The 18607-nt window shown below is 39.1% G+C and overlaps 1 pseudogene; it reads left to right on the top strand.

Moving 5' to 3' along the window:
* Positions 1 to 15117: 15117 nt before the first annotated feature.
* Positions 15118 to 17702, top strand: LOC102007219 (annotated as a pseudogene).
* The last annotated feature ends 905 nt before the right edge of the window (positions 17703 to 18607 follow it).

Genomic DNA, 18607 nt, shown 5'->3' with positions numbered 1-18607 from the left:
TACTGGGAATCGAACTCACGACCTTGCACTTGCCAGGCGGGCACTGTGCCACTGAGCTAAATTCAGTACTTTTGTGTGTATCTCTATTTGGATTTTGAGATAGCATCTCCCTGTATAGTCCATGCTGATCTTGAAATTGTGATTCGATGGCCTCAACTTCCCAAGTGCTCGGATAACTGGTGTGTATCACCTTGCCTGGCTGGTTTAATATTCTCTACATAACCCTTTGTCATCTTTAAACATTTCCCACAGTTGGGAGTTTTGTCATACCATAGTTATGGTATGTTTTATTACATAGAATTAATTTTTATGTTATAAAATAAATCATTCCATTTTGAGTTTTTAACCTTTGATGTCATTCCTAGAGAAAGTACATGGCAGAATGAAAGTTTTTCATGAAAAATTTAGGATGGGTAAATTAATATTTACACTGATTGATTGCAGTCTTGGGGATTGAACCGAGGGCCAGCATGTCAATTATTTTTATCTTATCTGCTGGTACCTTTTATCTTCACTGTTTATGCATGTAAACATATGAAGTACAGAGGATACCTTGTTGATAAGGAAAAGTCCCTTAGCATTGAGCTGTTCTTTCTGTGGTTGAAAGCACACAAATACGTTAGCCTTGAGTTTATGTGTTTGGAAGATAGGTAATCTAGAATGTCTTATTCTGACTACTAAGGGTCACATTTTTCCCCCCTCTTCTTCGTACTGGAAAATGAACCCAGAGCCCTTCACTGAGCTATAACCCTAACCCTTTATTTTTATTTTGAGGCAGGATCTTGCAGAGTCACTAAGTTACTTAGTCTGGGTTTGCATTTGTGATCCTGCTTTCTCAGCCTCCCAGGGTGCTTGGCTTACAGGGGTTTGCCACCACACCTGGCTGGACCTTCTTTCTTCCTTCTCTTCCTTCCTCCACCCCGTCTTCCTTCCCCGCCCCCACCTTCTTCTTTGGTTTCTTTTGAGACTGGGTCTTGCTATGCAGTTCAGGCTGGGTATGAACTCACTTTGCAGCCCTGGTTGGCCTTAAACTCACGGCAATCCTCCTGCCTCAGCCTCTCAAGTCTGGGGATCACATTACCACATTCATCTTCAGAAAAATTTTCATCTTCCCAACCTTAGCCCCTGGCCACCACAGCTCTACTTTGTGTCTATGAATTTGACTATTTTAGGTCTCTCATTTAAGTGCCATCATACACTATTTGACTTTTCGAGATTGACTTACTTCACTTAATATATTCAGGTTTCATCCATGTTAGCATGTGTTGGGATTTTCTTTTTAAGCCTAAGCAATACTCCATTGTATGTGTATATGCCATATTTTCTTTTTCCATTCATTGATCAGTAGATATTTGAGTTGCTTCTACCTTTCGGCTATTGTGGGTAAAATGTTATGAACATGTACGTTCAAATATTTCTTTAAGTACTTTCCACTTTTTTCAGTGTATACCCAGAAGGAATTTCTGGATAAAATGGTAATTAATGTCATTCATTCATTCATTCATTCATCAGGAACTGGAGATTGAACCCAGGGATTGGTGTATACTGAGTTACATCCCAGCCCTTTTTATTTTTATTTTTTTTAAATTTTGCAACAGGGTCTCGCTATGTTGACCAGGCTGGGCTTGACTTTTTGATCCTTCTGTGTCAGCCTCCTAAATGCTGGGTTACAGGCATGTACCAGAGTACCAGGCCCCACCCTTCTTGAGATGGGGATTGCACTGTGTTGCCTAGGCTGTGAGGGGTTGATATTTAGAACACATAAGGGATTATAACAACAAAATAACCTGATTTAAAAGCAAACGAAACAAAAATTAATAGCAAAGGACAGACATTTTTCATATTCCTTTGTTTCCCAGCCACCTGACTGGTTTTTATCTTTCTCTGATCTCCTGAATTATTTATCACTAATCATCTGGTTTCCAGCATTTACCATTTGTTTTGTGTACTCCCATTTGTCCTTAAGATTTTTGGACCTTAGAAAATAAAGATCCTTTTTGTATGTAAACTCTGTAGTTTGTGAAGAAGTGTAGTAAAATATGTGGTTAAACATTTTTAACCAAATATCTTCTATATTCCATAACCTTCTGATGATGTTTCTGCACCATTTATTATTGGGGAAAAATGGTTTACTTCTCAAACCGAAGGAAACACCTCTTTTATTGCGTTAAAAAATACTGATGATAAGAGCCGAGTGTGGTAGAGTAGGCCTGTAGTCCCAGCACTTGGGAGGTTGAGGCGGGAGGATTGTTGTGAGTTCGAGGCCAGCCTGGGCTACAAAGTAAGCCCAAGGCCAGCCTGAACTGCATAGCAAGACCCTGTCTCAAAAAGACCCCCGTCCCCTAAAAATACTGATGATATAGCAGAAAAACTTTGCAATAGAAGGTGTCCCTAGGTCAGACTAAATTCCGGCAGTGACCCAAATACAAAAGCAAACATGGGTGGGGAATATATAGCTGAGCAGCACAACATCTGCCTGGCAAGCACAAGGTCCTGAGGTCAATTCCTGGTCCCCGCCACTCCCCCAGAAAGCAAAGACTCTCCACTTGCTGTTAGCTGAGTTATTACCAAGTGCTGTGTAAGCTGTATTTAGGACTGGGAAGCTTTTTCTTAAACAAGTTGGAAGAATAATTGTGATAGGTCATTGCTGAAACTTCATTAAAAACTAGTGGGATACCAGTTACTTTAAGTTTATCAAAATTTTGTTATAAATTGTAGATTCGGCTTTACATAATTATATATTTATATATTAATGTTTTCACATTACTTATGGTACATTTTACATCTTTGCTCTGAAATGCTTGGTTTTTATAATGCATCATATTTGGCAAGAATAGGGGAGTGAGGAGAGTTACAGTGGAAGTTAAGTTTAAACAAAGATCTTTGCAGAAGCTAAGGAATATGAGAAAGACTGGTCAGAGAACTTACACACGAGGAGACAGTGAAATTGCAGAAGCCCAGGAAATAAAGTAGCTCAAGAAGACAAAATGAGAGCATGCAGTGGGTCGTACGCTTTGTGCTTTACTCTCTTACCTGTTAATTTCTTAAGTAATGAAATGAAGTGATGCATTTAGCCCAATACCTGACAGTAAGCATTTAATTACAGTGGTGCCTTGGTTCACAGACTCAGTTCTCTTCACAATTCTGGTCTTAAACTGGACGAGAGCCAAGTCAAATTTCCCCATAAAGTCAATATTGAACCTACCCTTGAATATGATTTGGATCTCATCCAGCTCAGTTTGTGAACAGAGTTGTGGAATCGAGTCCATGAACTGAGGCATCGTTGTATTTATTGCCACTTCTTCCATCTGTCATTGTTCATGTATTTTCTCAGTAAAGAAAATTGAAAGTTGTATACTTCCTAAGTCTCGTTGGTTATATTTCCTAGATGCCTCAAAATACATCCTGCAGCTGGGCATGGTGGTGCATGCCTATAATCCGAGCACTGAGGAAGCTGAAGCAGGAGGATCTCTGTAAGTTCAAGGCCAGCCTGGACTACAGAGCAAGACCTGTCTCAAAAAGCAAAATAATCTTCTATCCATTCCCACTGTCTTTGCCTTTGTTCACATGTGGGAGTTTTTCTGCATTCTTTATTGTTTGTTTTTGGGAACCTGGCATTGAGCTCAGGACCTCGCGCTTGCCAGACAAGCACTGTGGTGCTGAGCTGTACTCCTGGCACCTTTTCTGCATTGTTTTTCCTTTGTCTCTATGATTTCTTTTCAACTTAGCCCCTAAATACTCCTTGACCACCTTAGACAGCAGTGGCATTTCATTTGCACTGTTCTCTTAGCATCTGCTCTACATCTCACTGAAGGCATGTGAATTTATAATCTTTCGTTTCTGTGTTTGTCTTTTTTAATTCAACCATGACCATCAAGGGAGAGAGATACACTTCTAAATGTCATTGTTTTCCAGCTCTCATATTGGTACATGAAAACATGATTGGTTTTTAGTAACCATATTTTAGGGTTTTTGTTTTGTTTTGTTTTGTTTTGTTTTGTTTTGTTTTGTTTTTTGGTACCAGGAATCAAACTCAGGACCTTGTGCTTGCCAGGCAGGTGCTTGTGCCACTGAACTGTATCTCCAGCCCGGGGTTTGTTTTTTTTTTAATATAAATTAACATTGATTTATCACATGTATTTATTTACATAAATGCACATTTCTGTATAACTAAAAATAAGTGTCTGGTGAATTGAGTGTTTACTTAATAGTAGTGGAGATTGAATCCAGGGTTTTCACACTGAACTAAATTCTCAATCTTTTTTTTTTCTTAAGATAGGGTCTCTCTATGCAGTTCAGGCTAGCCTTGAGCTCACTTTTGTTGAGTGGCTTTTTTTTTTTTAATTTTTGAGACAGAATCTTGCTAAGTCACCCAAAGTGGGCTTGAACTTGCATTCCTCCTGCCTTAGCCTCCTAGAGTGATGGGATTACAGGCATGTGCCACCAGGTATAGCTTTATCAGTTTTTTGAGGGTACATTTAGTAGTAGTGCTGTGAGCATTCTGGGGACATAGATAGTAATCATACAGAAACTATTTTGGAGGTACTAGCCTTTGCAAATTGGCAAATTAAAAATTTAAGGAATTACTTGAAAAAGAGCATCTGAGGGTCTAATTACTTCTGTAACAATTGTGTCTTCAGGTGTGACTTCTTAGATTCATTTTCTTTATTTCTTGATGTAGCTTTATACAGGTAAAGTTTAAAAACATATTTAAGTATCCAGCCCTTTTTATTTTGAGACAATATCTCACTTGATAAGGTGCCCATGCTGGCCTAGAAAATGTGATCTTCCTGCCTTAGCTTCCCAAGTAGCTGAGAATAATTTTTAAATGGTGAATAAAATTTTTATTTTAGCCAGGCGTGGTGGCACATATCTGTAATTCCAGTGCTCAGGATGCTGAGGCAGGAGGATTGCCATGAGTTCAGAACCAGCTAGGGTACATAGCAAGTTCAAGGCCAGCCTGATTTCTTTAAAATATATGTGAATTTGGTTATCAGTTAGACTATAGTATGTTTACTGTCAGTTTTAGAAATAAATGAATTCTAATGTCATTGATAATTCTTTAACATAAGTTGATGTAGATAAATGAAAATATTTTTCCTCTTTAATTGTCTTTTTTTTCCCCATCTATTAGTACAGCAGTGATAAAATATTTTCTTTCAGATTTACTCACTGTGTAGCTGCCCAGGCTGGTTTTGAGCTTGCTGTGATCCTCCTGCTTCAGTCTCCCAAATGCTGGTATTATAGACATGTGCCACAGGCGTGGAGAAAAACTTCTCATATTGATAATAAAACATTACTCCAGGGGGCTGGGGATTTAGCTCAGCAGCACAGCGCCTGCCTGGCAAGCGCAAAGTCCTGAGTTCGATTCCCGGTACCAGAAAAAGACAAAAAAATAAAAATAAATGAAACATTACTCCAGTGCTTGTATATAATGAGTGTGTAATCACAGTGTATAATTCCACATGTGATCCACACATGTAAGACTCCACAAGGGTATCATACCTGCTGAGAAATTATAACTCATAGATTTCATGTGTACACAGTTTGGAATTTAAAATAGATTGTGTTGCATTACAATAAAAATTTAATTTGTAAAAAATTACTATTACTTGAATAATAACATTTTAATCACTGTATTTTAGTCATTTTAACTTAAATATTTTGTATATTAGTTTGCACAATTAAAGCTCTATGAGTTTCTCATTCTTTGCAAAGCAGGTGTAGAGGACTTAACCTATAGAAGATTCATGAGTGAAAATCTTGTTTCTTTTTTTCAGTTTATAAAAAGAGTATATATATATGTTACTTGTGCCTGTCATATAGTGTGCTTTTGAGGTGGTGTCCCTAGGTCTGTCAGCATGCATCACTGTACCTGACAGTAATTTCACCCCCACCCCAACCCTGCTGAGAATCGAACCTAGCTTCACTTGTGCTAGGCAGACACTACCACTAGCCCAATACCTTATCTGGTTTGGTTTGGTTTGGTTTGGTTTGGTTTGGTTTGGTTTGGTTTGGTTTGGTTTGGTTTTTTGAGACAGGGTTTCACTGTGTAGTTCAGGCTAGTCTTGAATTTACTGTATAGCCCAGGCTGGCCTCGAACTCACAATAATCCTCCTGCTTCAGCCCTCCTGAGTGCTGAGATTATAGGCATGTGCCACCATGCCCAGTAATACTTTTTCTTTAATACCCCATCATCATTCTTTTTTTTTTTTTTTTTTTTTTCTTTTTCTGGTTTTTTTTACGGTACCAGAAATTGAACTCATGACCTTGCATTTGCCAGGCAGGCGCTGTGCCGCTGAGCAAAATCCCCAGCCCCATCCCCCCATTATCATTCTTAACATGATGTCTACCCTTATTCTCTCCCCCAAAGATAATCATTGTTAATAGCCAGGAATGTATCTTTCCTTTTCTATATATTACATAATATAATGTTTGTGAAAAAATATGTGTGCACTATTGTATGAAAAATTATTTTAAAGGGGCTGGGGATTTAGCTCAGCGGCAAAAAGCGCCTGCCTGGCAAGCGCAAGGTCGTGAGTTCAGTTCCCGGTACCGGAGCAAAACCAAAAAAAAAAAAAAAAGAAAAATTATTTTAAAATAGTACCAGCTTGTATACTGCTTTGTCCTTTTCACTTAACATCTTCTGGACATATTTTGATGTTGGTATGTATTGGTCTGTAACATCTTTTATAAAGACTACAGTGAGCTCTGTGCGTTAGTACATGCATATAATCCCACCATTCTGGGAGACTGAAGCAAGAAGATCACAGTTTAAGTCTTGTTTGAGCAATTTAGTGACTTAACAAGATCTTGCCTGAGAATTGTTAAAAATTTTAAAAAGGGGCTGTTGGGGATGTAGCGCAACGTGAACGAAGCGTATCAAGCAAAACAAAGCCTCCCACAAAACCCACAAAGCTCTTGGTTGGTCAGACTAAGTAAAGCAGACTGCTGCTCTTACAAAGGGTTTTTGAGAAACATGAAGTTCAGTGATTGACGATACAGGCATGATTCCTTGGTAAAACAGTTGCAGTTGTTACTCAGATATGTGTTCATTCTGAAAGCCCATTGCCTACCTCTCAGAAACAAGGGGCTGTTGCTGATAGAATTGCTTGCAAAGATACGATTACTGAGACAGTACATTGTTTTTGGCTTGGGTAAGTCCCTCTTGCTCTCATGCTGGAGATCAAACCCAAGGTTTCGTGCAGGCTAACAAGTTGTTACGTGATTTAATTTTTTTTTCTTCTGTGGCTATAAAACTGTCAGGTATTGATTAAGCAATTTGAAAGTTGGTTCCTGGGCTGGGGATACAGCTCAGCCAAACAGCACCTGCCTGGCAAGCACAAGGTCCTGAGTTCGATTTCTGGTACCAAAAAAAAAAGTGAGGGGCTGGGGATTTAGCTCAGCGGCATAGCTCCTGCCTGGCAAGCGGGAGGCCGTGAATTCTATTCCCGGTACCGGAAGCAAACAAACAAAAAAAAGTGGTTCTGATGACCTTCTTTCTATGGCTACAGAACAGTCAATCTTTTGCTACTAAATGAACCCTTTAATACTTGGAGAGAGTTGAGATTGTAGCTTAAGTGGTAGAGCTGATTCATGAGGTCCTGCGTTCAGTCTTCAGCATCAAAACAGAACAAAAGATCTATAAAGATCAGAAATTGTCCAGGTTTTTACTGCCTCCTGGTTACTGATGTTTCTTACAAATGATACTTGATCTTTTTCTTCTTAAATTTGAGGTCAGCTTTTCAGTTCACATGTTCATCAACATTTTCATCGAAAGTGAGAATCGTTTTTCCTAGCATTAATTGAATCCTTATTCTCATTATTTGAAATTCCACTTTTATTTTCTGCATAAACATGTTCAGTTCTGTTCTGTGTCACTGATCTGCCTTGTGTGTTGTTTCCCTTTTTTTTTTTTTTTGAGAACAGGGTATGGTTATGTAGTCCAGGCTGACCTTGAGTTTGCAGTCCTCCTGCCTCAGCCTCCCAAATGCAGTGATTACAGGCATGCGCTACTGTGCTTGGCCTTCCTTTCCTTTTTTAATTGTCACAGTTTTATAGGTAGCTTTCTACCCAGTGGGATATATCTCTTCACTTACTGTTTCTTAATTAGAAATGTTATTACGTATGATGGAGCGTGGTCACATACACCTGTAATCCTAGTACTTGAGAGTCCAAGGCAGGAGGATTGCCAGGATTGCATGAGCTTGAGGTCAGCCTGGGCTACACAGTATGACCTTGTCTCAAAAAAGAAAAAAAAAAGTTGTTACATACATTTTGTTTTGTTTTTGGCAGGATTGAACCCAAGGACACCTACTACTGAGCTACAGCCTCACCCCTTTTTATTATGAGACAGTGTCTTTTAATAAATTCCCCCAAGTGAAAGGAAAAAAATGGAAACAAAGCTGTTGTAAATGGGGATGGGAAGGGTTTAAGGAAGGGAAAGGGAAAATAAAGAAGAATGAAAATACATTATGTATAGGTACAAATTCTCTATGATGATAGTGATCATTATATATGCCAAACACATACCAATTTTTTAAAAAATTATTAAAAAATTAAGTTGCCTAGACTGCCCTTAAACTCTTTAAACTTATTTTATTGTTGGGTTTTTGTTTGTTTGTTGTTTTGTTTTTGATTTTTGAGGCAGAGTCCCCCTGCTATGTAGTCCAGGCTGGACTTAAACTCACCATGTAGCCTAGGCCAGCCGCAGACTCACGGTGATCCTCCCTCAGCTTCCCAAGTGCTGGGAGTAGAGGTGTGCACCACCATGTTCCGACTACTCTTAAAACTTGTGACCCTCCTGTCTTGGCCTTTCAGAGTGCTGGGCTTATAGACAAACATCACCATACCTGCCTGTATTTGTACTTCTTTTTTTTTTTTTTTGTCTTTTTTGTCTTTTTGAGACGGTCTTGCTATGCAGTTCAGGCCGACCTTGAGCTCACTTTGTAGCCCAGGCTGGTCTCTGCAGTGATCCTCCTGCCTCAGCCTCCTGCGTGCTGGGATTACAGGCGTGGGCCACCACCCTGGCTTGTATTTACACTTTTACATGAACTTTTTAATCACCTTGCCAAGTTCCATCAGGTTCACTTGGGTAGTAGTGGTACCACCTGCATTAATGATTATGTTGATTATGTAAAACACATTAAATCTTTTAAAAATCACTTTATGTCACTTTGTTAAAAAAATTTACATGTTTAAAATTCTCTAATATGAAAGTAGAAATAGGGCTACAATAAACTCCAGTGTCCCTGTCATATAGCTTCCATAATTAACTCAGTGGCAAGTCTTGTTTTTATCTATACATAGATCCTCACATTATTTTTAACTATTTTGATCATTTCATTTGTGTTTTTTTTTCTTTTTTCTTTTTTTTTTTTTTCTGGTACCGGGAATGGAACTAATAACCTTGCGCTTGCCAGGCAGGCGCTGTGCCACTGAGCTAAATCCCCAGCCCTGGTGTGATTTTTTTTCTTTATCTTTTTTTGAGACAGGGTGTTGCTATGTAGTTCAGGATAGCCTTTGACTCACTGTGTAGCCTAGGCTGGCCTCAAACTTGCAGCAGTCTTCCTGCCTCAGCCTCCCGAGTGCTGGGATAATAGCCATACGCCACCACACCTGGCTTCATTTGTGAATATTTCAGAATGTATTTCTAAGGTAGAACTTTTTGGGTTTTTTTGAGACTGGATTTCTATATGGTAGCCTAGGCTGGCCTCAAACTTGTGATCCCCATTGCTGGCCTCGAGACACTGGCCTCATTTAGGTATGATCTAAAGTCTAACTTTTTAAAAATTATAATACTGTTGTCATTAGCCGAGAGAATTCCTTAAGTCAGTGTTTACCTTTTTGTTTATAAGTTTGTAGTCTGTTCAGATCATTTGCTGATATTACTAGAATTGGAAATGAGTGAGAGCAGGTGTTTTTAATTGATTAAGCTTTTTTTCCTTTCCTTTGGAAAATACTTTTGTGATGGTCCTAAATACAGTGAAAATAATTTAACCTGATCTGATAATTTCAGATTGTGTACTGGGATTCATTTTTTAATTTCTTTTAAAATTTGGGTGATTCTCATGAGAACTCTGTAGGCAGTGTTCACCATTCTGTACAAAAAGAAAATTGACTCTTAGAGACTTAAATGATTGGTCTAAGATCAGGAGGCTAGCAGGTGTGCCGGCGCTGGACCCCAAAGCTACTGTGTGATTGGTCATTTTCTTGTTCGTGTACCTCCCCACCCCTGCCCCTCACTTTCCCCTCCCCATGCCTATGAGAAGCTTACGCTTGCCATTAGTACTTTTAAATGCTTTCAATGGCCAATTTAAAGTCTTTTTTTTTTTTTTTTTCTCCTTTCTTTCTTTTTTCTTTTTTGAGACAGATCCTTGGTATATAGTTCAGGCTGGCCTTGACCCCATGTCTTTGCTCCTGCCTTGGCCTCTGTTGGCTGTAGGCATGCACCCCCAAGCCACGCTCTGAAGTCTTTGTTGAGTAACTTAAACATCTGGGCTTTTACTTTGCTGCTCATTGCTTTTTCCCCCGCAGGGGCTTATGGACCAGACTTGGGCCTTCTTGAGACAGGGTCTCACTACGCAGTTCAGGCTGGCCTTGAGCTCACTTTGTAGCCCAGGCTGGTCTCGGACTCGCAATGATCCTCCTGCCTCAGCCTCCCGAGTGCTGGGATTACAGGCGTGCGCCACCATGCCTGGCTTCTTTTGGATTTTTAAATGATATACTCTGGCAGTTGTGGAAATTAGACTCCCCCAAGTTGTTATTGTTGCTTTTTGTTGTAATTTTTGTTGCTTGCTTAGCAACTTTAACCTAATTTTGTAATGTCTGTATTCTCTGTTCTGTGTGGCTAGTGAATTATTCAGTTTGTTAGGTTAATGGTTAGCTAATGGTTGGGCAGAGATTTCCTTACTTTTAACCAGTGAGTTTCTTGGGCTTTTGGATGGTGTATATGTTCCATCATGTCCTTAATATTTAGCCAGACAGTTGTAAACTCTGCCTTAGCCTTCATTTTTTGCTTGCACAGAAAGATAAGCCAGAAATATGAGCTTAGGACCTTCTTAGATCTTTCTTGATTTAGTACATAGCTCTAGGTATGTCCACAGCCCTGTACACTAGCATGGTTTCTGTCCTCCTCTCTCTCTCTTTCTCTCTCTCTCTCTCCCTGTCTCTCTTTCTCTTTCTCTCTCTCTTTCTCTCTCTCTCTCATATGTATGTGTGTATATATATATGTATATATATACATACTGTTTTTCACTCATGACTTTTGTTAGAAATTAAAGTAGTTGTGAGTTTTGGTGATTTAACATAACCTTTTATAAATATTTGAAGAGATGCTTAGAAAGCATGCTAATAACTCTGGTACTGGAGATGACAAAGTTTAAATGAGATATTTGTTGGGTGTCTACTCTGTAGAAAGGAGTTTGTTTCTGTGGGATGAAATAGAGTGAATTATTAGGCAGGTGACTAATTTACAGTATCATTTATTAGGATTTTTTTTCTTTCCAGGCACATATTAAATTTCCTATTGACTACCCATATTCACCACCTACCTTCAGATTCTTGACCAAAATGTGGCACCCCAACATTTATGAGGTAAGAGATATCCATCATAAATTTCTCTGCAGGTTTATTTCCCAGATCATTACGTTAAAGTAGCCAGTGGGGCTGGGTTGTAAGTCACTAGTAGAGCACATGCTCAGCAGGCCTGAGCCCCTGGATTCAGTCCCTGGCAGCACATACACACACACACACACACTCACATACTCACACTGAAAACTGAAAGTAGCCTGTATATCTCAGTATGTTGTAACTGTAGAGAAATAGTCATGATTTTGCATCTTTAGTTAGCAGTCTCTGGTTGAATTATTTAAAATTGAGGGTGGTTTTATAATAACCAGTGTATATCTCTGGTTAAAGATTGAGGCTTTAATCCTTGCAACCCATTGTTAAGATTATAATGCACTTGTGTTAACAATTGTGTTTTTAAATTTTAATAGATAAAGTCATATAAATTGTATACCTAACCTCTAACTTCACAGCAGGGTCACCTGTTGCTATGATCAGAAATTCAGCTTTTTAGGGGGATTTATCGTACTACATTTGGACTGGCCTCCTTTCAGGAGTTGCTGCTGAGCATTTGAGAGCCTTTTTGGGAATAAATCCAAGGTGAGGGTCTTCTACTGGACAAGTCAACATCCCTGCAGGAATCCTTTCTAGTTTGGTCGATTGGAACATATTTTACTTTGGGCTAACTCATGAGGATGCTAAAATAAATGGGTTAGTATATTGGAGCAGTTTTTAAAAAATTTTCTACGATGTGCTTTTTCAAAATAAGACATTTTCATTTCTTTGCCTGTTTTCAAACAGGACACGTGGTTGCCGAAAAGGTGATACATAGTTTCCTCTCCAGAAACAAGCTTTCAGAATATTGTTATTGTTTTGTTTTGTTTTGTTTTTAAGCATTTGACATAGTATCAATAAGCTTCAGTGAATATTCTGTTCTGTACAACAAAATTATCATGTTGTAGGAGAGGATCAGTTTCATAACATTGAAACTAAATGTAATATTTACAGTGGTAATTTGACATTTATCTTGTTCTGTTTTGGGTGATGTAACAAAATAATTACGCTGAGTAATTTATAAACAGCAGAAACTTACTGCTTATAGTACTAATAATCGGAGAAGTCCAAGAGTAAGAAGACAGCAGATTTGGTGTCTGGTGAGGAATTATTCAAAGGAGATGGTTCCTTTCTGTTACGTTATGGCCAAAGATGCAGGACATCTCACTCTTGCTTCTTTTATTATTTATATTTGGATGTTTGAGATAGGGTCTCAGTATGTAGTTCAGGCTGGCCTTGAACTCACTATGTAGGTCAAACTGATCTTGAACTTGCAGCAGCAGTCCTGCTTCAGCCTCCTGAGTGCTGGGATTACATGTGTGTGCCACCATGACTAGCTGTCATGCTTCTTGTATAAGGACACTAACAGATTTGTTAGTGTATAGCCCAAAGGCCTCACTTAATATTTTAATCTTAGGTGTTAAAATTTCAAAATAGGATTTTTAGAGGACCCAGACATCAGCCCACAACAGTGTCCTGGTCCATTTAACTAATTAAAAGTTCCAACCTTTAAAATAATGTAGTATATATAGATTTTAGATAGTAAGAAAAAGGTGAGGAGGACCAACTTTCCATCTTAACTATGGAGAACTAAACCGTACAGGCACATGTGCACCTGTTCCCATTTCAGTTCATTCCCATATCCCTGTCAGAAAAGAAACAATCAGTAACAACAAAAAAAGCAGGAAAAAGGAGTCTCAACTCTAAAGGGAATAATATATAGTAGACAAGCTCTTTCTGTTCTTTTTCACTACTTAGGCTATTCAGTTCTTTCTCTCGAGATTTAGCATTAGAGACTGGGCAAGTTGGTACATGCCCATAATCCCTGCACTTGAGATTGAGGCAGGAGGGTCACAAGTTCAAACCCAGCCTGGGCAACTTAGCAACTTGGCCAGACCCTGTCTCAAAAAGTAAAAAATGGGCTGAGGATATAGTTGAGAGCACAGTCCCTGGGTTCAATCCCCAGTACTGGGGCATGGGGGGGGGGCATATTTAGCATTAGATTTAACGTTGTGTTTTGGTTTGGTTTGGGTTTTTTGAGACACTACTAAGTCTCACTAGTAGCTGAGTCTGACCTTGAACTCACTTATATAGCCCAGGCTGGCCTTGAACTCATAGTAATCCTCCTGCCTCAGCCTCCAAAGTGCTGGGGTTACAGGCTTGTGCTACCACACCTGGCAGCATTGGTTTTTAAAATGTTTTTATATTCCTAATAATGCATGGATGTTCATATGTTTCTGCAGAAGTGAAATGCATAGTAGTTAAGAATTAAATTTAATCTAGTCAAAGGAAAATGGATCTAGTCAAAGGAAATAAATAATCTAGTCAAAGGAAAAAAATAACTTCTCACATGATTGTTTATTTTGGCTGCACTCTGAAAATGATATCAGAATTGAACTTTTTTAGGACCAATTTCAATAGTTCATGATTCTTGAAACCTAGAACCAATGATTCTTAAGGGGGTGATCTTGGCAAAGTGGATCTTGGTGTCAGTGGCTTTGGGCATTAAGAGGTTTATTTCAGGCTTACGTATAAATAGCTGAAGAGGGAGAGGGAAGCAGTGTCAACAGCAAAATAAATACAAAGGTCTACCTGGACTCGACAAAATAATTTTATTTCCTGAAAAACAGCACAGAAAATACTTACTTCTCAGTAATTTTCTGTGGTGGTTGTGGGCCCATTTTCTCTACTAATTCTTTTGTGTTACCAAGCCCAAGGTGGAAAAGCAGATACTACTGAGGACATTTTATTCCTGTTACAGAATGTAAAAATAAAATGGCAAAATAGCTTGAATTTACGCCTCAGACTTACTTTATTTTACTTCTACTCCCATTCCATTAGTCAAAGCAAGTAACACAAAAAAACGTTTAATTGACAATAAAAGATGATTATATTTGGTTGAGTTTGTTTTTAATTGAGATAATTAAGCTGGGTGTGGTGGAGCACACCTGTAATCCAGCACTTGGGAGGCTGAGGCAGGAGGATTGTTGTGAGTTGCAGACCAGCTTGGGCTACAAAGTGAGCTCAAGGACAGCCTGAACTGCATAGTGAGACCCTGTCTCAAAAAGACCCAAAAATAAAAAAAGTAAAAAAAAAAAATTGAGGTAAATAAGAAAATGTACCAAAATCCATCCATGAGTTACAAATTTTTACTATCTCTTGAACGTGCTATATATACTTCCTCTTTAAGGGTGACAGATGAAGAATTCTATACCACCTATAAAATACACAGTGTTGGAAAGGTAATGAAATGATTCCAATTAATTGTCTACTTTGAAAAGGAGTGTAGTGAGAGGCCATGCCATTAACTGTTCGGCATGGTGATCTTGGTATCCTTCCAGGAGTCTTGTTGATATTCTCAGAATCATCTCTGAAAAGACTGTGGTTTTGCTCCTGGGAGAAGCTCCCTAATGCTACTTCTTGTGGGGATTTTGTGCTCCTCTCTTGGTAGTACTTCCTTCTCATTATCTTAAGTGCCGTCATCTGAAAGTCATCATGGAAGACATGGTGATACAGGGATGGTATAGGACTTCCAAATAGTATAAGGGAAGTATTGTAACTCCCAACCTGCTAGATTTCTAAAATGCTGAGTTCATGGTCTCTACAATCAAGAAATGAATTCTAGAAACAAAGGAGGTTAAGAGTAGGAAGAATTTTTTGAGAGAAAGGTAGAGTCTCTCTGAGAGACAGAAGTGGGCCCAGAAAGTGGGTTGCCCTATAACAAATATATTAATGAAGGGATACTCACCCCACTTTTTCTTGCCCTCCCTCCCCCTTTTCTTCCCTTCCCCCTTTCTTCCGAGACAAGGTCTCACTTATATAGTTCAGGCTGGCCTTGAACTCACAGTGATCCTCCAGTCTCAGCCTCCTGAGTACTAGGATTACAGGTGTGCACACCATGCCCAGCTATGGAGGAATTTTTGATAAATGTTTTTAAAAATTGACAGAAATGTTAGTTACAATTTATTAAATACTACTTCCCTAAAAGTTATAAAAATGTTATATTGCATAAGTGAATTCGGTTATCCAAAAAACTTTCTACCATTACCATGTGAATTTTATAAAAATCAAGAGGAAACATGGAGAATAAATGAAATTTAATATGAATTTGTCACCAGTGATTATACTGCCCAGGATATTCTCTTCTGCTTGAGTAAGCTTTAGCATGTTATTGTGTACTTTGAAGTAGAGAACCAGTGAGTCCTGTTTACTTTACAAACTATTAAAATTATGTGCTCATACACACTTTTTTTACTGTAAACCTCACATAAATAAGGCAGCGTAAATAACATCTCACTGCTCATTATTATTTAAAACATTTGTGGGGTTGTGGTGCTGCATGCCTGTAATTCCAACTCTCAGGAGGCTGAGGCAAGAGGATCTTGTGAGTTCAAGGCCAGCCTGGGCTACATAATGAATTTAAGGCGAGCCTGAGCTACATAGTGAGACCCTGTCCCCAGAAAACAAAACAAACAAAAGACTTAAATTTTTAGAGCAGTTGTAGTTGCAGTTTAAATAAAATTGTGAGGTACACAAAAATATTTAATGATTATTTTATAGTGTTCGGGTGTTGTACAACATGCTATAGATATTTACTTTAAAAAATTACTAAGGTATTGTAGAGAACATGGATGAAGATGGAGTGCAAGAGCCAAGAGGGAGAGAGACTTTTCCCACTGGCAGCACAGCCTGTGCTTGTTCTCAAACTATTTTGTTTTCTGGATAAGAAATACAGAGACACTAGGAGGATGGTTGCAGCAAAGAAAGAAAAGCCAGTTGTGCAAAAAATCCAGGCATCTGTACCAGCAGAGCAAATGTTTCTTGAGAGCCTTGATCAGAGAGAAACGTGTGAAGGCCACACAGTACCAAAACTGCATACCAGTCTGGGTATGGCCCACCACATGCCAAAGGAGGAGATGAGTAGGCTGGCGAGGCAGATCCAAAAGTCGTATGGTTCAAACAAAAAAGCCGACAAAGCCTTCTGGGTGCGCCTCATTGGATTCACAATCGGATTCACAACTGGATTCACAACTTCTCCACGAGGAATGTTTGAGGATGAGTGATTTCCTAGTTACCTGCTAGACAGAACATGAGAAGACTGTTGTGGTTTATTTCCTCTAAAAATCCTTGTATACCTGACTCCTGCCTCAGAACATGCTCTTGAAGATGTTGATTTGAGCAAAGTTCATGTCTTTGGCGGGCTCGTGGATGGAAGCATTCAGAAGAAAGTGACATTCCAAAAGGCCCAGGAGCACTCAGGTCAGTTTAGCCCATTTGCCAATCCAAGAATAAATGGTGGACACCAGAATGGGAAAAACTGTCATTCAGAGATACTGGCCATCAGTCAGGTATTTGTTAAGACTGTCCACGTACTTTCAGACTCACGCCTGGCCTGAAGTGCTGAGGAAAGGAGTTTCTCCAGGAAAAGGCTGTGTTCCTCAGAATTCAGTGAGATTGCAGCTGCAGGAGGTGAAGTGTTGACAGTGCCACACAACTGGCCTTTATTGGGTATCTTTGGCTCTTTAAACCGCTAATGGCAGGGACCATATTTGATGCTTTCGTATCACCCACAGTGCCTGGCTCACAGGAAGGGCCCTGATTAATGCTAAGTTCACTTCAGAAGGAATTACTCCTAAAACTACATGGCTTTGGATATGTTAATTCATCTTTTATGTCTGTCTGTGAAAGACTTACTTCTAGAGATTGTTTAAATGATTAAATGTTATATAAAGACCTTAATTTTTCACTTAAAAAACAAACAAATAGTGAAGCTGGGCGCAGTAGTGAATGCCTGTCATCTCCGTACTTGGGAGTCTGAGGGAGGATCACCGTGAGCGTGAGCTGTGCAGTGAGTTTGGGGCCAGCCTAGACTGTGCGGTGAGGCCTTATCTCAGAACAGTAACAAAACCAGAAAAGAAAGGTAAAAAAGATTCTGCATATTTTTCAAGGAGTATATAAATAATTTGGGGGGCATATTACTTAACAGGTAAATGTAGTTAATAGACTAATAAAAGTTATATACAGTGAGATGAGTGCTTTAGAGTACTTGGTAGTCCAAATGAAGTTGTTCTGTTTTATTTTTGCAGTTCTGGGGATCAAACTTGAGGCCTCACACATGTAACACAATGCTTTACCACTGAGCTACGTCCACAGCCCCCAGTGAAGATAATTTTGCTATTTGACTTCAGTTGAAAGTGAAACTGGCGAGACCCTGTCTCAAAAAAAAGACAAAAATAAATAAATAAATAAATACATAAATAAATAAATAAAAATAATAATAAAACAAAGAACAGCCGGGCGTGGCGGTATGCACCTGTAATCCCAGCACTCGGGAGGCTGAGGCAGGAGGATGGTTGTGAGTTCGAGACCAGCCTTGGTTACAAAGTGAGCTCAAGGCCAGCCTGAACTGCATAGCGAGACCCTGTCTCCAAAAAGAAAGGACTAAATAAATAAAGTGAAACTAGTTGTGGAGAGTTGCTTCTGATTCTCTACCCAGTTGATTATGTGGGCATTACATTAATCTCTATAGCCTGTCATTGTAAGGATATACCAATTTGACTAATATTCCAGTAGAAGTAGGGCATAGTATTTTTTTTTTTTAATTGTTATTTCACAGTGCTATGAATTGAAACGAAGCAACCTGGGCAGGTGCTTGGCCATTGAGCTACACACCCAGCCTATTCTTTGTTTATGGTCCTGGGTGTTGAACTTAGGGTCTTATGCTCTATTGCTGAGCATGGGCATGGTATTTTAAAATGCTGTCAGTTTAATAATGTTTAAAAATAGGCCCTACTGTTTTAATACACTTTTTCTAAAATACGTTGTTCGGTCACCTGGGGTTGCCATAATGAACTACAGACTGGGTGGTTTAGCCAGTAGACATTTATTTTCTCCTAGGCCTGGAGACTGTAAGTACAAAATCAAGGTGTCAGCATAGAGAGGGGTCTCTTCCTGACTACCTTTTTGCTGTGTCCTCATGTGGCAG

The sequence above is a fragment of the Chinchilla lanigera genome, unplaced genomic scaffold (genome assembly GCF_000276665.1).
Source record: "Chinchilla lanigera isolate Chin_1 unplaced genomic scaffold, ChiLan1.0 scaffold00071, whole genome shotgun sequence".
Taxonomy (NCBI): Eukaryota; Metazoa; Chordata; class Mammalia; order Rodentia; family Chinchillidae; genus Chinchilla; species Chinchilla lanigera.
This window is presented reverse-complemented; position numbering and strand designations above follow the sequence as displayed.